Here is a 25,314-nt window from a genome sequence, read left to right as displayed (position 1 = left end):
GCCTCACGCCCATGTTCATACACATCCCTACATGGCCCTACAAAAACACATGTGCAACCTGCACACTACTGGCACACCACGACAGGCAGAGCGTCCAATCACCCTGCATGTACACTTACCACTCGACTCCAGACGGGTCTGCCTCTCAAGGATCTGGACGTAGAGCACTGGCCATATGCGTTCCAGGACCCTCATTTGGTGGTCCGACAGCTGGCCTGAAGTCCTCCCAGTGCTTCTTGACATGATGTAAGTCGCGGACTGCCACCCCCTCCGCGTTGATGGCAGTCACGATGTCCATCCAGATCCTGGTCCGTCCTTCATTGTTGGCGCGCAAACTTCCAAAGAGGGCATCATACTGCCCCAGGACTTGCTCCCCCAGGACACCAACTTCCCTGGCACTGAAGCTGGTGGCCCTCTGCCTCTCTGGCTGGGGGTTGCCAGTGCTGCCAGATGGTGTTGTGCTGGACATGGCAACCCCAGAGGCAGGAGTGGGTGGGCAACTGGGTCCTGGGGCTGGGCTGTGGAGCGATGGAATCCCAGTCGGGAGTCTTCGGTTCCAGCAGGGGTGGTCACAGCAACTGCACCCCTGGCTGACGTGCAGGCAGCAAATGGCAGGGCACGTGGGCAGCAGGCAGTCAGGCAGCAGCAGCAGAATGCAGGTGGGAGCGTGCTCGGGGCTTTGGGGGGCAGTAATTCGGCCTTCTGGGCAGGAGCGTGGTCTTCCCTGTGTTTTCGCGTGTCCAGCTTGATACGGAGTGATTTGGCACGTGAAAAAATTGCACGTCAGCATGCAATTGGAGGAAAGGCCCTTAGCGCGTAAGCGCGTCAGCACACGTTCGCGTTTTCATTGGACCAAAGGCCCTTAGCGCGTAAGCGCTTCTCTGACGATACACGCGCCGGCGTTTCCCTCATGACGTGGGCATAGTGGTACAGCACGCGTGAAAAAACTGCACGTCTACGTGTGAATGCACGTAATCCGAGGAAAGGGCCTACGCGCGTAAGTGACGTGACGCGCTCGTGCTTTTCCCTCAGCACGGGTTAAAGGTGAGCGGGGTCAGCAGTTCGCTGTACATGCCTTTCGTGGAGACCGACGTGTGTAGCTGCTTCGTGTTGTTTCGCGCGCCATCACATCTTCACAGCGATCGAGGACGTATCTCTTATTTTGGCGGGGGTATTGGCTACGCTTGTTTTTCATTATCACGCTAGTCAGACGGTGAGTCGCGCATGCTATTTTTCCCCCTGCGGGTGCCCCTGTGTATCGCACCCGTTTTCGAGGTCATAGTAGCCTGCGTGTCCCACGCGTACGTGTTTTTCGTGTTACTGGGTGCCACCGCGTACTGCGGGAGGTTGATTCCACGCACGTAGGCTGCAGGGTTGCGTGCATGGTTTTACTGCAGTTTTGGGGTGCCTGAGCATAGCGTGACCCGTCACTACATCACCGGGGTCACATACAGCCTTGCAGGTGCAGGAGGGCTGTTAACAATTTGCATCCCACCCCCTTCACCCCAATTGCCCAGGTCAATTGTGGTGTACACATCCCATTAGCACCACTCCATCTGTGCCGGCACTACTCCATCTGTGCCATGGTTGGGAGGCCACCAAAGGTGAGGGGCGCCTCAGCTGGGCATACTCCTCATGGCGGGCGTGTTCAGGGAAGTGGCCAGGGTGACCAGGGAGTAGGGGGACTCCAGGGTGTCCAGGGTGGCCGCAGAGGGGGAAGAGGCAGGGGTGCGCCACTTGAGCACGATGTTGTGCCATGTGTCGATGCAGTCATGCCACCACCCCCTGTGGTTCTGGGAGATGCAGCTTCTGCATCTGGCACTGGAGCCCGTGTGACCCGGCAGTCCATTTCATTGACTGCCACGGGCTCAAGGGTAGTGGTAGCTGCAGATGCAGCTGTGGACACCACCACCCAGGCTCAGGGTCTGCCAGCGCAGGCTGCGTTGGCAATTGAAGAACCCTTGGAAGATTTACAACAGGACCGGAGGGAAACCATAGGGGCACGCAGGGCTGCCCTGACCAAGACACGTGTCCCTGGGGCAGTAATGTCATCTGCTGCCCTGAACAGCCGGCTGTTGGCAAGTGCAGGGGCAGATGCAGCCAACAACACCCCAGTTATGAGTCTGCCAACCAGGACAGTTGCGGTCAATGACCCTGCCACAGCGGATGTTGATGCGCAGGGTCCATTAGAGGGAACCCAGCTGCCACTGACACAAGTCAGCCCTTTGGTCATCCCTCCACCTGCCACTCCCTTGGCTCAATCCACCAGTCCCACTGGCTATACTGATCAGGGCGGCATCAGCCAGCCAGGGTCTCTGCCACAATCCAAAAGGAGGAAGGTTGCACCTGCAGTACAGGCTGGGACCCCACACACAGCCACAACCTCCTGCACGTCGAGGAAGAAGCTTTTCTGCAACTAGGAACTGGACTTCCTCGTGGGCTACGTGCGGAAACACAGCTGTGACATGCTAGTGGGTGCTAATTGTCAGACTACGGCTGCCCACCGTGATACCTACTGGAAGCAAGTTGCGGAACATGTGAGTGCATTCGGCCATGAGGTGCGCATGGCGCAAGAGTGCAAAAAGCGTTGGAATGACCTCAAACGCAGCGCTAAGGCTAAGCGTGCCTCAAATTACAACTTGACTCTGGTGACTGGCGGTGGGCCTACACCGGAAGAGGAAGACCTTACTCTGCATGAGTCACTCGTTGCGGAGTTCATACCATCTGAATCAGTCGAAGGAGTGGAAGAGAGATGCCGGACTTTGATGCCCAGTCCAGTGAGTGTTAATGCCTGTTTGTCGAGGACGTGTTTGTTTTACTTGTGTGATGTGTTGTGCATGACTGCCACTACATGTCACGTGTACATGGTTATAATGTGTGAGTAATGCAATGCTTCCCTGATGCATGTCTACTCTGCTGGATGGTGGACATGTGGAGCAGACTGGGACTGTCCACATCACCACTTTTGCACCGTAGTCACATGCTGGTTACCAGTATGCCCCTCTGGTCCATGTTCCAGCTCACTGGCACTTCTGCATGTAGCGTGGGGTGAGCTTCCTCTCAGCCCAGAAACTATGCATAGCATGACTGACGTACATGTGTCCTCTGCCTGCAAGGGGGTAGCCAATGTAGGCATGCTCCCTTGCCCCTCAACCCCCTGCTCTGCACCCCAATTCCATCTTAGCACTGGTCTGCTACAATATTGCCGTTGGTTACTTCCCTGGTCATGCCTCTTGTGTACATTCTAACATCCAGCGGCCAATCTGCCAGACATATCCATCGTGGTACATCCTTAGTGCTTGATGCAGGGTGTCTCACTTGGACTGTGTAGAGGTCAGATGCCCCGCAGGGACATGAGTGCCCATTCATGCTCCATGTGCATTCCATGCATGCCCATATGTGTCCATGACTGGATGATCACTGTTACACAAGTCCACGATGACCCAAATTGCATGGCATTTCATCTGCCTTCCCATGTCAACTGTGGCTCAGTACTGCGTTGCACACATTTTTAGGGTCTGACAATCTGTGAGGGTCACAGGCCTCAGCCTGTTTAATGGCCAATGACTCTGTCCAAGTGGTGTAGTGTCTTCTTCACACGTCGGTGGACTCCAGAGGTTTCATCATGTGTCCTGCTTACTGTCCCATCATCATTTGCAGTGTTGTCACTTGACTCACATGATGCAGTTGATGCTAGTCAACACTGTCTGTCAATACACAGGTCTATGCTCAGCCTTTTGATACCATGCTAGGCATCCCTGCTTTTGCACTTGGGTGGAGGGGTGCTTTGCGTGTAGATATGCTACCCATTGAATGCACATTGCACGTGATGCCTGAAGTTGACCTTGCACTGCCTTCACATTTTCTGACACACACCATGAAGTCCTTGTACATGTAGGTAGTGAGTAACATACATATTTGCTGCACTGCATAGACCCACTTCAATGCAGACTGCCACCTTTCAACACGTCTGATCACAGAAGCAATTCCAAGTTGACCCAGCATGCATGCCAGGTTCTATTTTGTGTATCACATGTCTGCCTGATGTGTTTGTTGTCAGTGTGTGTGTGTGTTGTGTGCTTCTAACATGTGTAGGACCTTTTTTCTCTCTTTTTTTCAGATGATGACGCAATGGAGCCAGAGGATGGTGTTGTCATGCCAGGCACAGGGTTGTTATCAATACATCAACCCGGCACAAGTGGGGGTGGTGGGGTGGTAGGCCACGAAATACCTCATGTGCTACAGTCCATCTTGTCTTTGGCTGGCAATGAGTCCAGCCCTGATGACCACTCTAACGTCCATGTCGAGTTGGATGAGCATCAGGTCCATATGTCAGGGGTGAGTGATTCTGATGTGGACACTCCTCTCTCCGGGACACCTGCTCTGAGGGGTCAGACAGTCTTGGAACCTCCGCCCGTGGTGGATCGGGACGCAGGGTCACCCTCCACACCAGTCACTGATGTGCCTGGGACATCACGTCGATGGGTGCATGTAGTCGTACAGCCGCGGGTGGTGCCAACACAATGAGTACACACGGTCCTTGGGTCCCGCAGAGGACAAGCCCAGCAACGTGGTCCCAGCGCGCAACCACAGTATACTGAGTGGGAGCAAGACATGACTGGCAATTCTGAACGGCAGGGGGGAGCAATGGAGAACATCGCTGAACGTGTGGCCCAATCTGTGCTCCCCCCTGCTAGGCAGGTGGTTCTCCAGCAGCAGGCGGCAAAGTCCATGGCCCGCTCGCTCAGGCTTGGCATGGCGGCCTCAGACAGGGCACGCCAGGCTGAAATGTCGTCTCTGCGTCAAGCAATTGCTGCTCACGCAGAGGCACACATGAAAGCCCTGAGGGAGGAGCATGCTTCCCTCAGATCCACTCTGGGTGTCCTTCTGATGTCCCAGAGGGAGCGGGCAGGAGGAGAGGTTTGCACAGCTTGAGCGTACCATCTCGGCTGAGCTACATGCTTGCCGGGAGGTGCAGCGATTGTCCAGCCAGGCCTTGCAGGAGGAACTCTGTTACCCGTGCTACCTTGCAAGAGGCATTGCCACACAGAACCAGGCTCACCCATCCGGCAGACCTGCTGCCGATGAGGGGCAAGCTGCGGCTAGGCGTGGTCATGCTCCTGTGCCACGTCCTCCTTTCCAGGGTGAGCCAGACTCAGACGACAACATAGGTCGGGCTGTGCAGGCGTTGAGCCCATGGAGGTTTGTTTTTTTCCTCAGCATCATCGCATGTGGGTGTTGAGCAGCACCCTGTACCTCCCCCCTCCTGGGTGCCTCCCCCCTGGTTCGTATGTGGCCATTTTTGATTTTTCTTTTAGTTTAGTTAGTTAGGTTTCTGTTTGATAGTTAGTTTAAATAGGTAAAGTAGGTTTTTCATAGATAGTGTAATTAGTTAATATAGTTTAAAATTGCTAGTCTATTGTGCTTTCTTGTGACGGTGTGGTGCTTTGTGGCTTTTGAAAGCATCCACTGTCTGTTCCAGCTGGGCCCTTCAAGCTTGTCTTGTGCATGTGTTGCTGCTTGGGGTCCTTGACTCACATATGCCACTCCTGCTTCCCTTATCCATGGGCTCGCAAGGATAGTTCGGTGTAACAGCCTATTACACAAGGGCAATGGACTGTCATATCTGTGGCATGTCTGCTGCTGTGGAACTTGTGTTAACACCCCTAGTGTGGATGATTGGGGTGTAATTGTCCACTGTTCTTCTTTTGCTAGGTGGGGTGTTTAATGATTCATGTGTACATTCATTGCTATGCATTGTGCAGTATGTTTCTTATCTTTAATGAACATGTGCTTGTTGAAAATCATGCCGTAGATAGTGTGTTCCACACTGTTGCTGTGAAAGACGGACTGATGGTGTGATTTCTGATGTACGTCTCTGACATGGTCCACTCATGTAATGCCTGAAGAGACACACACAGATGAATATTAAGCATTAATCATGTGTTTAATGGACTTTCTGCAGGGGGATGAGCCTCAAGACCACCTTTGTCAGCAGACATGGGCCATTGGACGTCTGGAATCTGGACACGTTTGGTGGTGCCGACATGCGCATGTGTGCGCAAGCAGAGGCACAGGGATTGCGATCATACATCCAATAAACGATTATGTGTTTCAAGGGACTCCAGGCAAGGTGAGCAGCAAACCTTCCACCAGGCCAGTTGCACATGCATGCTTAGTAGCAGCACTGACGGTGAGCTTGGACAAATATTGGTGTTGAAGCGCACAATACAGCTCAGATGTGTTAATGGACTGATGGCTAGTTGGTGGGAAAGTTGTCTGGGGCACCTGCATGGGCAGTGGCACATACCCTCTGTTCCACCATGGTCCATTGAGGCACTTGTATTAGCCATGTAGCATTGCAAGACATGGAATGAAGCAGCTCACAGGGACAGACAGCAAGGGACAGACTCGGGAGCAGTGCATTTCATTTCCAAGTAGAATTTGATACATGCACTGGCTACTTTATTTTGGTCATGGTGGTACAGGACTTGTTCTGAAGTCAAACCTTGCTATATGCGTCTGTCTGCTTACCCAGGGAACATTGCATGTTGTGTGAATCGTGACGCATTGGTGTTCCATTTGCCACGCACCCACCGGTGCCTGACTTAATGCATTGACTGTGTATGAACCATCACAGGGGTAATGTTACGTATGGGTATGAAGCATCCACACAGGATTGTCTGTTTGTAGAGTATTTTGTTACTTTGGGGCATATTTGGTGGTGTGTTTGTGTGTTTTGGGCACGCACAGATTATTAACTGTGGCTCTCTTTGCAGCATTGAACTGCTCCTGTTACCGGACCGGAGAGTGCGCAGGCAGGAGGCCAGCACTCACCCCAGAGATAAGTTTCTCTTCGACTTCCATTTGAGTAATTTGCTGCTATGTGCATGTGAACAAGTTTGGTCTATTTGTGTATGTGTTAATGTGTGTACTACATTTTAGTGCATTCCCTACTTTCCCGTGTCAATCCTACTCCCCTCTCCTGCCCCTCATTCCCGTTATCCAGTATGCCAATGCCTGTGCCGACTGCATATCCCTGACCCTCCTTCCCCTCCAGGGTCTCAGAGGCCTGTGTGAGTTTGACCTTGCAGGCACCCAGACCACGGTGGGGGTGGTTGTTTTGTGCCACTCCTGTGCCTGTACATGGGAGCTGTGACAGTAGACATCCGTTTGTGTTGCATCATTCTATGTTATGTACCACACATGGTTCAGATCCTGTTGTGACATTGTTTTACTGTTTTACTTTGGTTATTAACCTCATTGTGGTCGTACTTGGCCTTTGTGGCGTACTGCTACTTGAAGTCGTCTACTGGAGGCTGTTCTGGTTGGTTTTACTGCCTGCAGGGTATTTGCTTGGCTTCTGTGTTGTCCTGCTTTGAGTTCTCGTGGATTTTGTGCTTTTGCAAATCTAGGTGGACTCTGAGGGTGCTGGCAACTTTTTACACACAAGGTGGGAAATGGTGACAAAGGGGAAGGGTGATCCTGTGGCCAGGTGGATAACAAGGATGTCGGATGAATAACCCAGATGCAGTTGTTCAGTGGGTCGTGGTGATTTGTGAGGGGGGGGTTTGGTGTTGATAGTTGCCTTGCCCTGCAGTGTGATGGGCACCCTGAAATTGTAATTGTGCTTTCCTATGTACATGATGTATTCTGCTCATCAATGCCTGTTCATGTGTTGTGTTTACCTTTCAGGTGTGAGGGGATAGTTGTGGTTTGACATGCAGGGGTATACCCTTGGTGAATGTTCACATGTGATGTGTAGAGGACAGTGATGGTCACTTGATTTCACATGCATATGTTGAGTGCATGTCCTTACTGACCCACACACTCGCACTATAATGCACTACATGTACAACCACCCTTCCATGGCCACGTGTACACTCTGTTTTCCTTCTGGTGCCCACTGTGTCCCTGCAGCACATGTCCTATGACCAATTGTGGATCCTGTACATGCCTAATTTGCTTTTTGATGTGGTTTGTCGCTTAGATGTGATGCTCAGGGTGTGCATCACACGCAATGGCTGTTAACTGTGCTGTGCACTGAGCAGTGTGTTGCAGGAGGTGGACACGGTGCACAGTAGCTGCAGTGTTGATTATGCAATGCACATTGTGCATGTGGACAGGCATTCATTGTTATGTTTCAAATACAACTTTTGGAATGCATTTGTGTCTGACTTTGTATGTGTGAGAGGTTTGTTGGTCAGTCATTTCATCTGATTCCATGTCAGGCATCATTGTCTGATGCCACTTTACATTTTTCACATGGCAATGTGTACCTTTTTGGTACTGTGTTGGTGTATGGCTATTGATTGCCATGTCATGTTGTGGTTTGGGAGGGTTTGAGTGACATACCAGTGATAGTCATGGCCTGTTTTGCAGGACTGTGTGATTCACACCTTGCATGTGTGCCATTTGGTCACACAGGATTACTTGTGTTTAAGTAGCTAGGGATGCACACAATGTGGCAATTCCATGGCAACAATCTTAGGGTGGTAAGGTTGTGACAGTTGACTGTCTCTTTGTCATCATCGATTGTCACCTGGTATGTGCCAGGCCTGTGTGCACTCCGCAGGGTTGGGAGTTTAGGTGACAAATCTGACCACAAGCTGGGACTGGGCTTCCTTGCCACGTGCCCTATCCCCTCCCATGGGCAGCGCCTATGCCTGTGGTTGGGGATGTGGGGGCACCACCATGCCCACCGGTACGCCCTGCCGTGTTGCAACATTGTGCAGGATACATGCTGCCCCAATGATCCTGCACACTACTGGGGCTGCATAGAGTAGCTGGCCGCCAGAGCGGTCAAGGGAGCGGAAGCGTGACTTGAGCACTCCAAATGTGCGCTCCATTATGGCCCTGGTTGCAATATGGGCCGCGTTGTATCTTACCAGGGGTGGTGTGATGGGGTTCCGGATTGGCGTCATCATGTGGTTGCTCAGAGGGTAGGCACTGTCTCCTGGGGAGGTCATGATGGTTGTGATTATTGGGGTTTGTTTATTTGTGCGTGTGTGTGACATGCATGCATGTGCACGGGTATTTGTACTCACCTAGGAGCCATGTGTCGCCATGCTGGCCAGCTTCCAGGGCCCGGCTCAGGGCGGACATTCTGTATATGAAACTGTCATGGGTGGAGCCAGGGTAGTTTGCATAGACAGAGGTGATGATTCCCTTGGCATCGCATATCACCTGCACGTTGATGGAATGCCAGTGCTTGCGGTTTCGGTAAATGTGCTCAGTGGCCCTAGGTGGACGTAGGGCCACATGGGTGCAATCTATGGCACCGAGCACTTTGGGGAAGTGTGCCACCCTGTTAAAGTCCTGGGCAACGGCCTGCCTTTCTGCGGTTGTTCTGGGCATGTATATGTGCCTGCGGAGTGAGGGGGCGCTGTCATGATTGCCAATACCTGGTGTAGGCAGCGTGACTGCGTGGCCTGTGAGATCCCACCCACTATGGCAGTAGTCCGCTGAAAAGACCCAGTGGCCAAAAAATGCAGGACATTGAGCACCTTCTCCAAGGGGCTCAATGCTTGGGAGCAGAGGGTGGGGGATGTTAGGTCATCTTCCCACTCCCTGACCAGGTCTAGGATGATATGGGGTTGAAACCTATACCTGCCAAGGCTGGTCGTCAGGCATCCCAAAAAGGCTTGTCCGTGGTGAAAGAATGCGTTCCCTGGCTATTCTCCTCGTCCTGCGGTGTCCCACGATCAGTGCTGCGACAAATGGGGCATTCATCGTAGCTGTATATAGGTGTTTGTTGTTTGCGCACGATTTTATGCTGTGCACGGGGATGCTTCCGCCTGCCTTCGTGTGGCAGACACGTTGACGCCTGTGTGCGTCTTTTGCTGTGCGCGGATTTCCCATATTTGAATCCATGAATACGGGTTGTTCGCGTGCGTGTGGGCGTTCCATGTAGTTCCCTGCAGTACTTCCCCAGTTACGCCTTCTTTTACACGCGCTATTCCCCATTCCGCGTGTTACGCCTACTGTTCCGCCCACTTTTGTTGTGTGCGCTGCGCTATGTGCGCTTTTGATGTGCGCAAAGCGCACACCGTTTGATGAAGTGTGTGCCCGCATGCGCCATGCACGGATTTGACGCACAACCAGTGGGAAAGTAGCGCAGCGCCTTCCTTGAATCGCACGCGTGTGCGTGCGCTTTCTTTCTCGTGCTTGCGCCTCCTTGAGCCTGCTTGCGCTGGGATTTTCGGCGCACGTTTGTTCCATGAATCGGCCTGTAAATTGGAGTTGAAGAAAACATGTATACTCTTCACCTTTAGGTGCTGCTCAGCACTGCTTTCTTGGATTTGAATGAATCGAGTTAAGTGGAAAGTGTGTGTTTACTGTCCCTTGAAACTAGAAATCAGGAATCAAGTGTTACAACTCTGATATTGTAGGTGGGGAGGCTCTATTGGCCTATCAGACGCTCCATTGCAAATGCTTTTCCTGGACTGGGTAATGTTAAGCAGGGGAAAGTTTGCAGTTTGGAAGGATGTTTTTTCTTCGTACAAGCCTGTTGGTTGGTGCAGAGTAAATCACATGTCAGACTGCGCCTGACATGAGACTACACTGTAAAGGTGAAGGAGGCTTGCAAATCCTTCTGTCGCCTCTGCTGTTGGCCTGTCATTTGCGTCCCAGCAGTTTTACAAGTGCTCATAACAAGAATGACATGTGTGCTGGCCCTTTGGTCTAAATTAATGCCATCTTCAAACTGCTAAAAGGCTTGCACTGAAAGTAAAATACAATACATTATTGGTTAAACAGTTAAACTTTTAACATTTCCACATTTCAATTTCCTTAGATGCTTATCATTTGCTGGTAAACAAATTGCAATGCAGAGAGCCTAGGCATGGCACTCCAGCACTCCGATCCCACCGGGAAAGCACAGCGCATAGAAGCGTCTAGACCGAAGAACCAGTCAAAGGTTATTTTCAGAAAGCAATGCCGGTGTCGCTTCCATTTGCTTGCTCCAGCGTAGGTGCCTTCACCTGCTGCTCTGTGCATTTAGCACAAACCCTCACACAGAGACATTAGGGGGGAAACTGTGTCAAGGACAGGAGACGGGAAAGCCAGGTGGCAGTGCCGCAGGGGAGATCAGAGAGAGAGAGAGAGAGAGTGTGTGTGTGTGTGTGTGCGTGCGTGCGTGCGTGCGCGCGCGCGCGCGCGCAAAGGACAGCGGCAGGCAGGCTGCCTGCTACCAGTCCAGCGCTGTCCTGTTAATTGCAACGGCTTCTAGACTACAACACGGGTGTTACACACGTCACCTGCCCTCCTTCGCTTCTCCTCTGCAGACTAAGTGAGACTCCATCCACATCCAGGATCATCGCAGCTGGGACGTGTATCTATGCACGCGGGCCCCCATTCCCTGAACTCCCAGCCCTGCGCAGTTATGCACCCGGCCTGCATTTTACTTAATATGAAAGCCCTTGCTTCATTGCAACAATTTTCCCAAAGTGACTCCCTTTTGTGGAGAAAAAAATGTCTGTTGCTGTGTAAATTCGTTTTAGAGAGTAGAAGGCAGAATTGTGCACTGGTCAGGTTTAAATTAGTCCGCAAATTGTTTGGTATTTGGAGCACTGCAATTTAAAACAGTTCCCTGAACCCTAAACCATCCTCTGCAAATCGTACTGCTACACAATCATTGTGTGTCCTAACTGTGAACTGTTCTCTTCACCCTCTTGCCCACAAATATCGAATGTATGTAATTCTTTTAACAGTTCTGCACACTATTAATATAATCCTCCCACAAACACCGAACTTTTAACAGTTTAAGTAAGAGAAAAGGGAGAGCTAACGTGGACTCTGAACTTGTGCCTATCACGCTAGATATCAATCTTTTGCAGCTGTTAAACCCACTGAGCTCACCTAGTTAGTGTTAATAATAGGATCGAGGTTCAAATTCTTTGCTGACTGGCTAGGGCGCATGCCCCTGACAGCAAGAGGCCTTTGGACAAACCAGAGGATGCCAGCCCAGCCTTCATATAAACAAACAGATGGGCACGGAGGGTGGTAGGAGGGCCGTTATTCTGAGAGACAGCCACATCACTGCAGCAACTTACCTCGATCCCGGCAGTAAGAAACTACGGCTGTGGCGGTGATGATAGCCGGTGCTTCAATCACGAAGCGTCCTGCCACATGCATGAAGAAATCAGAAAATATATAGAGGCCAGCATCGTAGCACCTGAAGGAACGAAGGTCCTGTTTCCAAAGAGTCACAAGAAGTACTTAGGACGATGGGCCTATTGTAATCCGAATGGACAGTGCATCTATATGGCCTGGAGTGTGGATGAACATATCAAATCATCTGGTTCCTTGAAGGGAGTGATGAAAATGTGGACTCCAAAGAAGCACTTCTTCAAGAGAAGATATCAAGATGTGGAGACCGGTGAAGGTGTGGTCGGGGAGTGTAGAGGAGCAGCTGAATGCCTCAGCAGGAAGTCCCACCCCCCTCCTTCCTGTATGTTGGGAGTCTGAGATTCTGCCATGCTTGACACCAGCAGTTGTGACCATACCACGGTGAATATTCGAGAAAAGGTATCCACTGAGAAAACCATACCAGATGTTTGCCCGAAGAGATGACAATCTGAGGGAGGAACTCCCCGAAGGAAAAAGCGAAAGAGTAAATGAGGAGCTAGTGACGTCACAAGAGATGATCGTGATGCCCTAGGAATACTGGATGAAGAACACTGATGACGAAGCACAGAATCGAGTAAACTTTCATATGCGAAGAGAAGATTGTACGTGTAAAAAACCATTGCAGAAAATGCAAGCCTTTCAATGAATATACAGATGCAGCAAAGCAAGTAGACTAAGTGACCTTAGAAGCTGGCTATACATAGTGAATAGACTGCAGGCAGAGCCGCCATTGTATAGAAGCTGGATATCGATGTCATGAATTAGTAAGCTCAGACGCACAGAGAAAGAAGGATCGAGAGCTGTGTGGCAGCAAGGAATTAGCTGAGATCGTGCACTTGAATGGTGAAGCTGTCTGGCTTGGTATCAAAGTTGAAAGAAGCCAAGACCGGTTATCTATTCTCAAGACAGCAAACGTGAGACACTGAATCACTCCTTGTTAAAGTGAAAAGAAAGAACATCAAGCATGCCAAGTTTTATTCAGTAAAGACATTTAATTACTTAAAAATGGACCAGATCGCGGCCTCTTGTCATGTGAGCCAAGGATGGAAATAGCCTAATAATGACCAACCTCTTCCGGTGGACACTAAATTTTGGACCTCAGCACCCTCCTTTTACTTGCGAGTTTTGTCTATGTCGGATGAGGCTCGTAACAATTGAGTAATTGTAGTTCCTCCACTCCGTTCATGGAAAATATTCTATTTTGGGTTACACTTAGTTCTGCTCATGCACCAAAAGCAACCACACAAATGAGATTTGACTCAACTATGGAATAGTAGATAATGTATTTTTGGTGAAATTGCCCTTTAAGATGACACATGATTCGACGGTCCACACAGTCTTTTTCAAATCAGGGCTATACTCAATATTTAAACAAAATATACCCATCCTTGGGATAACACACACATACGAACATTTGTGTTGAACAGTAATTTGAAGTGAACATAAATGCACATTAAGCACAAAGTGTTTGGTAGACATCAAGGGAGGGGTGTAGGGGAGGATTAATTGGGGTTGAAAAAGAATAATAAAAAAACAAAGAAAAAAGAGAATACAAAACATTGATTAGTTTTGTTAATCATCTTGGTATGATTCTATATCATTCTGTATCCTGTTCATTTGAACTGCAGCATAGTTATAAACACTACCTTACCCAATTGTTCGTCTTGACAATTGAAAATAAGCCTTTCAGCATGCGATAAAGCCATGGGTTATAATCGCAGCCTGCCAAAAAAAAGAAATAATTATGAGTTATGTGTCCATATACAATTCTAACATCTTAGCGGGTTGCATGTCCTATCCACATTCAATTTGGGATGCTGTTGAAAGATACGACAACAAATATGTACTTTGTAAATTTTAAACTCGTTTAGGCATTTTAAAGCTGAACTATAAATCGATTCAGTATTTCCGATGTCAAAAAATCTCTTTTTAACATATTTAACACATGCGTTTTGCCGTAATTGCAAGTGTTTCATTCAACTTGTAAATAGAGTTGGACATTGCCTTCCAGAATTACGATAGTGCATGCCCATACTCCCCTATATTCTGAGAGACAAGAAAACATTGCAAGGCCAAGTTCAAAGACAATCTTCATGGCAGAAGGCATGGGTGATGAGAGACATTGGGCTAATTGGGTGGGGAGGTAAAGTCATGTCCACCTCCTAACACCTGGGTATGAGCTTGCCTGCTGCTAAATGTACCGAATGTTCCAGACTGGCATGAGCATGCCAACCAAATGTAGAAGGCCATATAAACAAAGGCCTTATCATTTGAGAGCCAATGAGATACTGATATGTGTACTTAATAAAGATGAAGATGACTTGCACTAGAGATGGGCATAAATTGCCACTTGACAGTAGCTATCCAATCAGAACTCACCCCCTTATAGAAAGTATACTTAGATGTTCCCCATGAACATATCACCACCCCGCTTTTCTTATTTGCCACGTAGTATGAGATCAAATATGACCCATTTTTAGTTTATAAGTGTGTTTTTTAGGTAACATGTTTTAGAGCTGGTGCGACGTCTGTTGATATCCGTTGTAACTCCGTGTTTTAGACAGTTCATATTAAAACAGATATACTTTGCCATCTTCCTGAGTTGGTTCGATTATTTGATGTTGCAGTGACACTGCATCCCATCCACGACATGAGTGTTACCTAAAGGGCTTTAAAGCTCAGAGGCGTGTATTCTTGCATTTTTATGAGTGAGTGTATGATGATGGGTGCTCGTGTGAATGAGCAGCTGGTGCATTCTGTGTGAATGTTTCTTGAGTGTGTGTGTGTTTGTGCTGGTCTGTGGAGCTGATTTTGACAAGTTGGGAGCAGGGTTGTGCAACAAGGTTGTGCCAGGCTTTCAAATGTGCAGCCCACTGCATGGGTATTAATGGTGTAGCCCTCTGCCAGGTTTTCTATCGCAAAGCACACTGCCATGCTATCTATTGTGTTGCCCATGGCCAGGTTATTAATTGTATAGCCCATTGCCAGGTTTTCAAATGTGTAGCCCACTACCATGTTATCTATTGTGTAGCCCACTGCATGGTTAATAATGGTGTAGCCCTCTGCCAGGTTTTCAATGGCGTAGCCCACTGCCATGCTATCTATTGTGTTGCCCACGGCCAGGTTATTAATTGTATAGCCCATTGCCAGGTTTCCAACTGTGTAGCCCACTACCATGTTATCTATTGTGTAGCCCACTGCCAGGTTATTAATTGTATAGCCCATAGCCATGTTATCTATTGTGTAGCCCACTGCCAGATTATTAACTGTGTAGCCCTCTGATTTAGATCTCAATTGTGTAGCCCTTCTGCCCTGGCCTTCGCCGGACACTTGCACATTGCAGTGATACCCATTGTAGAGCCTAGCTCTTCCAACCTCCTCACCAATTGGCTACCCTCAGTACCACATGTCTCCTGACGTTAATTGTGCACTACAGCATAACTAGCAACACACTTAAGGCACACCCTTATATCATGACCCCCACATCAATGTCTGTAAAGAAATCTCACTCTGCCGGCCGGCAAACACTTCTCTGCCTTAACCAACTCACAGTATCTCCTCCACTATCAATACATTCCAAGATCGGTCCTCAGGCTCAAATGCACACACACCGCATCGCACACCTCAATCAACACCTATCGGTCACATACGGCTTGCAACAGCATTAGCCATTGTTATTTGGCTTCTTTTTGCCTCGCCCATCATGATGAACCCTAATAACACCTCTAACGCCATTACTTATCTAGGTGAAGATGGCTCCACCACCTTCTCACACCTTGATTACCCTCCCTCTACGCACCTAGCTGCCTACAACTACTACTCTCCCACAATATATTTTTCAGCAGACTCTCTAGACTCAGATCCCACACTACACCCCCACTACACCAGAGCCTCCCCAAATCCTTTGCAACAAGGAATCTACCTGGGCAGTCGCACACACTGCACCTATGCTACTATGCACACCACAACCAAAATCTCTAACACCTCTACTGCTACCTCACCCAAGTCACCCGTGCCACATTCTCCCACCACACTTCCCGCGTCCACACACGCACATTCACTTCAAGCCACTAGGCCAACCAAAGCAGCCCCAGCCCCTACAACTGCCATCCCTCAATCCAAGTTCCATCATAAAACGAGTACACTCTCACCTGATCTCCAATGCGCACTCATCAACGTACGCTCCCACCATGCACATGCTCTTGGGATCCATGCCCTCCTTACCATCCACGACCTAGATATACTAGCTATTTCAGAGACATGGCTTCATGAAGCTTCCAATCCAGCTATCTCTTTAGCCCTCCCTCCAGGTTATGCCATCCTCCGCCAAGATAGACAGCTGCAGAAAGGTGGAGGAGTAGCCCTCATAACAAAAGACTTGCTCTCCATTAGACAGTGCATCCTCCGGTGGGAAGGCAATGCCGATGTAATCTCAGCTAAATTGTTTGTTTGTTTGCTTGTTTGTTTATTTGGTATAGCGCAGAACCAAACCCGAAGGGGTAGCTGGGCGCAAACAGTACAAGATTGCTTAAGAACTTAGTTACAGGAGAAATACACATTATGCAGTTCGCAATTAAATCAAGAAAAGTGCAGTTTATACAGTTCACGTTAGATCAACGAAATAAAGAAATGCGGAACTACGGTTCAGTCTAGTTGATCGGATGTCATTCAGCTGGTTGCAGGCATCTAGTGTCTATGTGGGAGGGGGAGGTCGAGCTAAGTGTCATTGGCACGGATCCAAGTGAGGACTTTTCGCCTGAAACTAGAGTAAGGTTGGTCCATTCTGAGATCCAAGGGGAGTTTGTTCCAAGTTTGCGCAGCTATGATTGGGAAACTAGAGCCGGCGGCTGTACTCTTTTTGAATCTAGGCACCACTTAGGTGAAGGCGTTGGTCAGTCTAGTGGGACGGTTAGAGGTTCTCTTGTGGATTCTGTTGGCCAGATAAGGGGGGGCAATGTTGTTGAGACATTTGGATGTGAGGGAGAGTATTTTGAGGGTGATCCTGTCTTTGATTTTTAGCCAATGGATATTTTTCCTAAAGGTGGAGATGTGGGCTCTGTTAGGAATATTTAAAGCTACTCTGATAGCGTTATTTTGGAGAGTTTGTAGTTTGTCAAGGATATACTTGTTAGAGCCTGCATAAAGGGCATTGCAGTAATCCAGCTTGGATATGATGAGAGCATTGGCTAATGTGATGCAGCTGGTCTCAGTTAGAAAAGGTCTGCATGCTCGGATCAATTTGCAAGTATATGCCGTGGAGGATGCTAGCGAGTTCGTTTGCTTTTTGAAGGTGAGCGCTGAATCAAGATAGACCCTGAGGGTTTTGACTGCAGGCATCACTTTAATGACGTTATTGTCAATGTTGAATGAGGCATAGTTGGGGTCAAGTTTTTTGATAGCCAACGCTGAGCCAGTGATTAGTAGCCCCGTCTTGTCGTCGTTCAGGCAGAGGCCATGGGATGCCATCCAAGCCTGAATGAGGAGATATATCTTATTTACTAAGTCCGTGTCTTCCAAGAAGTTACCCGAAAGGGGGATTAGAATCTGAGTGTCATCTGCGTAATTGGTGTAGACAACACCCAGTCTGTCCAACTTATCAAACAGGGGCTTAGTAAAGAGGTTATACATCGTCGGAGAAACACATGATCCTTGGGGAACACCGCATGAGACTTGTATGGGATCAGCGGCTGCTGAGGGTGAGAAGACTCTCATTGTCCGGTTTGCAAGGAAGGATTGTACCCAGGTTATGGCATCACTTGAGAAATGAGCGGCCGAGCTTAGGTGATTGCATAAGACTGCATGATCTACCAAGTCGAAGGCCGCGGATAGGTCAAGGAGGAGTAGCATCGCTGTTTTACCATTGTCCTTCAACTCGTCAATTTGGGTCTTGAGGTCAATCAAGGCTGTTTCAGTGCCATGAAGGGGACGGAAGCCAGATTGCCGTGATCCTAGTAAATTGTTAGTTTCTAAGTAGTCCTGGATTTGCAGGTATGCTACTCTGTCTATGATTTTAAGTAAGAAAGGGATTGTATCTATCCTCCAGCTGTACCATACATTTACACACCATTTATCGGCCGCCGGGCCCTGCCCTTTACTTCCAAGGATATCTCCTCCATTTATTTGGAGACCATCTAAAAGAATCCACCAAAACAATTCTACTCGGAGACCTCAACCTAGGCCTCCATGATCCTAAAGCTAAAACAGTAGCAGCTCTTATGAAAGAGCTTGAGAACATGGGATTCAAACTAAATGTCACCAGCCCAACTCACTGCAAAGGTTGTCCCCTCGATCGGGTGGCCGACCACAACTACATCACCACTATCTACTCCATCACTTCTCTCCCCTGGACGGATCATCATTTTCCACCCCCTCAACCCACCTACTAAATCATTCACTTATGCCCCACCAGCCCAAGTAAGAAGCGCCCAAAAATGAACCAAGGACAACCTCCACCTTTTCTGGAATTCCCAGAACTTAAGCTCTCCTTCTCTAGTGACCCTGCCACTCTCGCAAACATCTACACTGACACTCTTACCAAAGCAATCGAGGCTATAGCTCCCTTAGAGAACAAAAAGGAGATAGAAATCCATGCACGTCAATGCCTGGTTCACAGATGAACTACAAGCCCTTCCAAAAATAAACGTAACACTCTATCCAATTGGCAAGCTAATCGGAGCGACTCCAACAATATCGAATTTAAAAGGATAGCCGCACAATACAAAGAAGCTATCACTGAAGCCAAATCTCTCTCCCTCAACACGCATATCTCCAAGGCCAACTGTCAACCTAATGAAATGTTCTCCATCTTCCAAGACCTCATTAATCCCTCCACTAGCCCGGATGAGATTGTTAAAGATGAAGTTTGGTGCTCCAGCGGACAAGTAGTCATGCTAAAAAAAATAGAACTTCTCCAAGACAAAATTCAAGCGCAATTCAGAGACCTGCCTAAGCAAGACCAGGCCCCTCTTCCACACTACACCTCCCATGACTCCTCTAACCAGCTATTCTCCCTCCATGATGTCACTGAATTAGAAGTCCTCGACCTCCTCAAACATCTTAAACCTTCCATGTACAAAGGAGATATCTGCCCTCCTAACATTGTCAAGGAATGCGCCAAATCCCTTGCTCCTCTCCTAACAGCATTCATCAGAGCCTCATTTACCCCAGGATCCGTCCCAGCCAGCCTCAAAGAGGCCTGGGTACGCCCTCTGTTAAAACAAACATCCATGGATCCCACTTCACCCAATAACCATTGTCCTGTTCCTCTTAAAAATCCTGGATGAAGCTGCGCACAACCAAATCCAACTATTCCTTTAAACCAACACAATCCTCGGCAAGAGATAATCCAGGTTCCACAAAAGACATGGCACTGAAACAGCCCTCCTGGATCTTAAAAATCAAATAACTACAATTATGGACAAAGGCAAGCCATCCCCTTCCTACTTCTTCACCTCTTGGCTTCCTTTGATCTTATGGACCACTTTTTCTCACCTCACACCTCATTCACGCAGCCCAATTTTCCAAAAAGGCCGCCACAAGGATCTCCTCTTTCTTAAATGGAAGAGCCATGAAGGTTTTCTCCAGCCAGGCAAAGGCAGCTCCCAGTATCATAAACTGTGGAGTTCTGCAGGGCTCATGCCCAGCGCCAACTCTTTATAATCTGTTTACTACGCCTCTCTTCGACAAGCTGGACTCCCTCGCTATAGCGTACCCAAACTACGCTGATGATACGCTGGTTCTCCTGCCTCTCTCAGGTTCCTATGCCCATGATGCTGGAGCTCTCCATCAGATGTATAGCACCATCCACGCATGGCTGGCGACAAATGGGTTATGTCTCAACAGAGACAAAACCGAGATCATCATTATTGGCCCCAAAGAAAAACTTGCGAAGCTTGATCAAAAATACTGCAACTTCACCATTGACAATTCACTCATCCCTGTCTCCTCTTCAGTCAAGACTCTAGGTGTCCACCTAGATTCTACCTTATCCATGATGCGACAGATTAGTGCCATTGCTTCTGCCCATACCACCAAGCTCATCAACGCAGTAATGATAATGATGTGTTATATATATAGCACCTTAATCCAAAGTGCTTTACAGAGCAGATATTTACATCCAATATCACCCAACCGAAATTGGTACTCATTTATCGACCTCGGAAGGATGAAAGGCTGAGTTGGCGTTGCCGGGATTCAAACCTGCGACCTGCAGAACACGCTCAGATTGCAGCAGCGAGCGCTCAACCCACTGAGCTATCTTACCGGCATAGCCCTTCCTACCGGTAAAGCCCTTCCTATCCAAGCAAAACTGACTTGCGATAGCTAGAGCCACCAATGGAGCCAAACTAGATTATTGCAACGCCCTCTTAGTAGGTACCTCCACAAAAAATCTAAACAGGCTCCAAGTCATTCAGAAAAATCCCCTCAGAGCAGCCTTAAACATACCAAAAAGGGACCACATCACACAAGCAAGGCAAGACGCCCATTAGCTCCCTGTGAAGGAAAGGATCACTTTTAAGACCCTCACCCTCACACACAAGTGCCTTACACACGAGGCCCCACCCTACCTATCAGAAACCATTGCAAGAGACACCTCCTCACGCCCAAGAAGATCCCTCCATGAGAACCAGTTGAGCATCCCATCCACCAAAAGAGCAAAAGCAGGTGGTATTGGTTTCCCTCATATAGTACCAAAACTTTGGAACGCCCTGCCCAACTCTCTTAGAGCGGAATCCTCCCTCACCGAGTTCTGGAAAGCTTTTAAAACAACATTATTCAACTAACCCCCTTCCCTGCTTCCCTCTCCCCTTCTCCCTAGCTTCACTCCCATTCCATGTACATTGTAACTAAGATTGTACTTCTTATGTGAAATTAAGATTGTACTGTGTAACTACGTCCATTGTACACTGCGTTGCTCGTTGTTCCATGTACACTGTAACTAAGATTGCATTTCTTATGTGAAATTAAGATTGTACTGTGCAACTAAGTGTGTTATCTCGAAACAGCGCCACAATGCCTATGGACTGCTGTGCGCTTTATAAATGTTAATTATAAATAAAGAAATAAAAAGCCATTTTAAAAATGCCTGTGGCGCACAATCCCTGTCCCCATTGGCCAAAATCAGCTCTCCTTCTGAGGTGCTGTGGGACCCAGGGGACAGGGATGGTATTTATTTTACTGGACATCTATGATAAATGTCTCGTAAAAAGAAATACCATGCTTGTTCCCTGTGAACCTCAGCACCTTGCATACACACATAATTACATTCATTTTAAGCATATTTTAGGCACTGTGGGCCAAGGGGACAGGAATGGTATTTTTTACTGGACATCTATGATAGATGTCTAGTAATAAAAGACCATGCTGCCCCTTGAGCACCCCAGCGCCTCTTATACACACATAATCACATTGATTGAGTGCATGTGTGAGGAGCTTTGGGGCCCAGGGGAGCAGTCATGGCATTTTATTACTGAGCATCTGTGATAAAGCAAGCATGATAAGTGTTATTATGTGGCTGGACTGGCATTTTGGTGCAGCCAGTCCAGCCATATCTTACTGTGGCATGACATTTTGTATTGGGCACCTTTGATAAAGCAAGCATGGTAAGTGTTATTATGCAACTGGACTGGCATTTGGGGGAAATATTTATGCCCCACTGCTTAATAAATTCACCACCTGCCACAGCTGTTACTTATTGTGGGATTGTATATTTTTCTTGGCATCTGTGATAAAATAACCAGATAATTGTTATTGCTTCGACCAGTATTTGGGTGCCACCAGTATGTCTTAATGTGGCATGGCATGTTTCACTCTAATATGTTTATTATGTGGACATGATTGCATTATGGCATGGTATTTTTAATACTAAAGCATTACATTAATTAAAGCATTAATGTTCCTGTGCACTTTTGGTGTCTTGCTTGCGTTGGATTTTTGGATTAGTGTTACCCTACAAAACAATTGCAAACGTTCTTGCTGTTTAGCCAATTTGTCTCAGAAAGTGTGCTGTATAATGCATTAAGACACATATTTGTATCTTGCTCCTAGTGCAGTGTGTGGTGTACTCCTGCAGCAGCAGGATCATCATGTGTAATGCACAAGCGTGGTTGCCTAGGCGGGCCCAGAGTGTGGCGCGACCCATGATTTGTTGCTCGCTGGGCGGGCCCCAAGTTGGTGCTATGCCACTGGCCCTGACAATTCTGGAGGTTTCAGGCTCTTCCCCAGATACCCAAAAAAGATCAAGAAAAATCCAGAGGCTCCGGGAAAACCCCAGAGGTGATGCAGGTCTGCCGGGCACTGGCCCCTTTTATCTGGCCATGGTATTTGTGGTGGTGTTGTAAGTTGAGTTTAGCCTGTTTGTGACATGTGTGCATAGAATATTTTAGTATCTGGTGCACTTGTTGAGGGATTGTTCTCAAGTTTGTAGATTATTTGCGTGTTGTCCGCGTAGTTTTAGCGGGTGATGCAAGATGCATTGATGAGGTTCAGTAGGGGTCTAATGTAGATGTTAAATAGAAGGGGTAAAAGTGTGGGCCCCTGTAGTACCCCTCGAGTTAGTGGAGTTAGTGGACAAGGCTGGGATTTGCTTTGGTTCTACCTGTGAGGAATGAGGTGACCCAATATAGTGTGGTCTGTATAATCCCAATGGGTTCTAGTCTTTTTAAGGGGATATCATGACTGATGGGGACAAATGTAGCTGACATGTCCAGAAGGATGAGATGTCCAGAAGGAAGAGAGCGCTCTCAGAGTTTCCACCTGTATTGATTTTTTAGTGGGTCCCATATCAAGCACAGTGCTGGTTCAGCACCCTGGATGGCCCCGAACCCATTCGGTGCCTCATCCATGAGGTTATGTTTTTGATGGAGTCCTAGAGTTCACTGTATATGAATTCTTCGAGTACTGGCGGTAGCGATCTGGGTCATTTTGGTGGGCAACAGGCCTTTTAAGCAGATGTCAACACAGCTGTGGCACGCCCGGTGCTGTCGGAGACATTGAGGGAGGATAGGAAACTAAGCGTTGGTTCAGTCTACTTCATGATGCACAGATCTTCTGGAGATCCAGTTGGGTTGGATGACTCAATGGTAGAGAGTATGTCTTCCTGAAAGAGAAGATGCAAAGAGGAGCTGGTGGGAAACATCAGTGGAGTATCGCCTCTTCTCATTCAGTTTATAAGCAACATACACCGTTATGGGAGTGTTAGCAAATTGTTCCCTAATAACAGTGAAAAAATAATTCCTATATTTTGTATTTGTGTTTTGAATCTTTTAAGCGTGAATCGATCACATCAGCAGTGGAGTGTTCCATAAAGTGAGCATAATCCCAGGGCAGGGGACCGGTCGCGTAATTAACTAACAGACACCTCCTCTTTGCATACATTTGGGCCCTGATTCATGGATTATTTGCGCCGAAAAAAACGGGATTTGTGCGCCATTCTGCCTGAAAATCCCTGTTTAACAAATGGGGATTTGCAGGCAGAATGGCGCACAAATCCTGTTTGTTTCGGCACAATTAATCCATGAATCAGGGCCTTTGTCTCTGGAGATTCTATGCAGTGATCTATTATTAAACAAAAATTCAAAAGAAAAGATTTAAGAAGCAGAATTTCACAATTATGCCAGTTCCTAAAAATCATAGTGTATTCTTTTGTACCACCATGATATGATATGATATGGCATTTGTAACGCGCCTATACACAAGCTAACATGGCCACCCTGTTTTCCAATCTGGACAGGAATGGCAATTGGCGAACTTCACAACATGCACTGTCTGTGCTTGCAGTTCACACTTTGTAACCAAAAAGGAGGCAGCCATCTTGGAAAGATTCATGAGTTGTCAATTGCTGCCCTATCATATTTCTTGACAACCACACATTTTAAAAGCTACTCTTTGTTAGGCTCTTAGTACTGACAATCTTTTAGTTCACAAAGGAGTGTTATGGTGTGTATCAATAGGTCCACTTGTCCATATTAGAATCTGATATGATATATGATATTATAAGTCTTTTACCTGTACACAAGTGTTGCTAGGCAATACAAGGAAGAGTAGACGGATGGAGGACAAAACAAATGATCTTACTAGACCTTGTGTCATTCAGATCATGCAAGTGCTAGGGGGAGGGAAGAGGAGAAGTGCCAGGGTGTGGGGGAGTGCAGTGGCAAGAACGGGGAGGTGCTACCAGGGTGGTGGCTCAGTAAGTGCAGAGAGGTAGGGGACTGTAAAGTTGCAGTTACAGTCCCTAAGTGGGTGGGAAGCCCGGAGGCAGTGCAAAGGGCTACTGGTTGCAGGTAGTGCAGGAGCCTGGTGCCCGTGAGGTTCAGTGGGCTGCCAGGTACCCAGTTAGCAAAGCAGACAGGAGCATCAGCAGGGGAGAGAGAGAGAGAGAAAGCAGAAGTGAAAAGGAAGTTCTTCAGGTGCTTCCGGAACCTTAGGTGGTCCTGCTCAAGTTTGAGAGAGGCAGGGAGGCTGTTCCAGAGGGAGGCCCCAGGCGAGGACAGTGATCTACCCGCCACTCTCTGCCTGGAGAAACATCTGATCCTCCGAGAGTTGGAGGTGGATGAGCGGAGGGCTCAGGAAGGAAGATGTTAAGGAAGAGAGAGTGGATGTAGTGTGGTCCCCGGCCCCAGAAAGTCTTGTGGACGATGCAGAAGGTCTTGAACTTGATCCTTGCAGCCAGTGGAGAGATTTCAAATGCAAAAGCTCCAATGACACACGCTTCATGGGCTGGATGACCGAGAAGGTGGGTGGCAGTGCTGTGGTCGGCTTCCCCTGGGGGACAGAGAGCAACAGGTGACAGGAGAGATGAAAGTAGAGGAGTGGTTAGAGGGTTAGAGAGGGGTATGTGCATCCAGGGTGTGCAGAGCAGAGTGTGTTGGGATAGAGGGAAGGATAGAGAGGGAAAGAGAAAGAGTTCCAAGGATTGCGACAGAGCCCATAGGAGTGGCTAGAGGCATCCAAGGTTAAGAGGTTGAGTCAAGGAGGGGGGAGGAGATGGTGGCCACAGTAGGAGAAAGGCCAGGAGAGTTAGCGAGTCGGCAGACGAGGCAGTCAAAGGAAGAGTAGACCTGCGTAGGAATGAAAGAAGCAGGGATCTGCTCTGGGAAGATCAGGGCTACTCCACCTCCTGGACGTTTGGTTCTGGGTATGGAGAGGATCTTGTAGCCATCAGGGAGGAGAGTGTCAAAACTT

The sequence above is a fragment of the Ambystoma mexicanum genome, chromosome 6p (assembly GCF_040938575.1).
Source record: "Ambystoma mexicanum isolate Mex_15411 chromosome 6p, UKY_AmexF1_1, whole genome shotgun sequence".
NCBI classification, from domain to species: domain Eukaryota; kingdom Metazoa; phylum Chordata; class Amphibia; order Caudata; family Ambystomatidae; genus Ambystoma; species Ambystoma mexicanum.
This window is presented reverse-complemented; position numbering follows the sequence as displayed.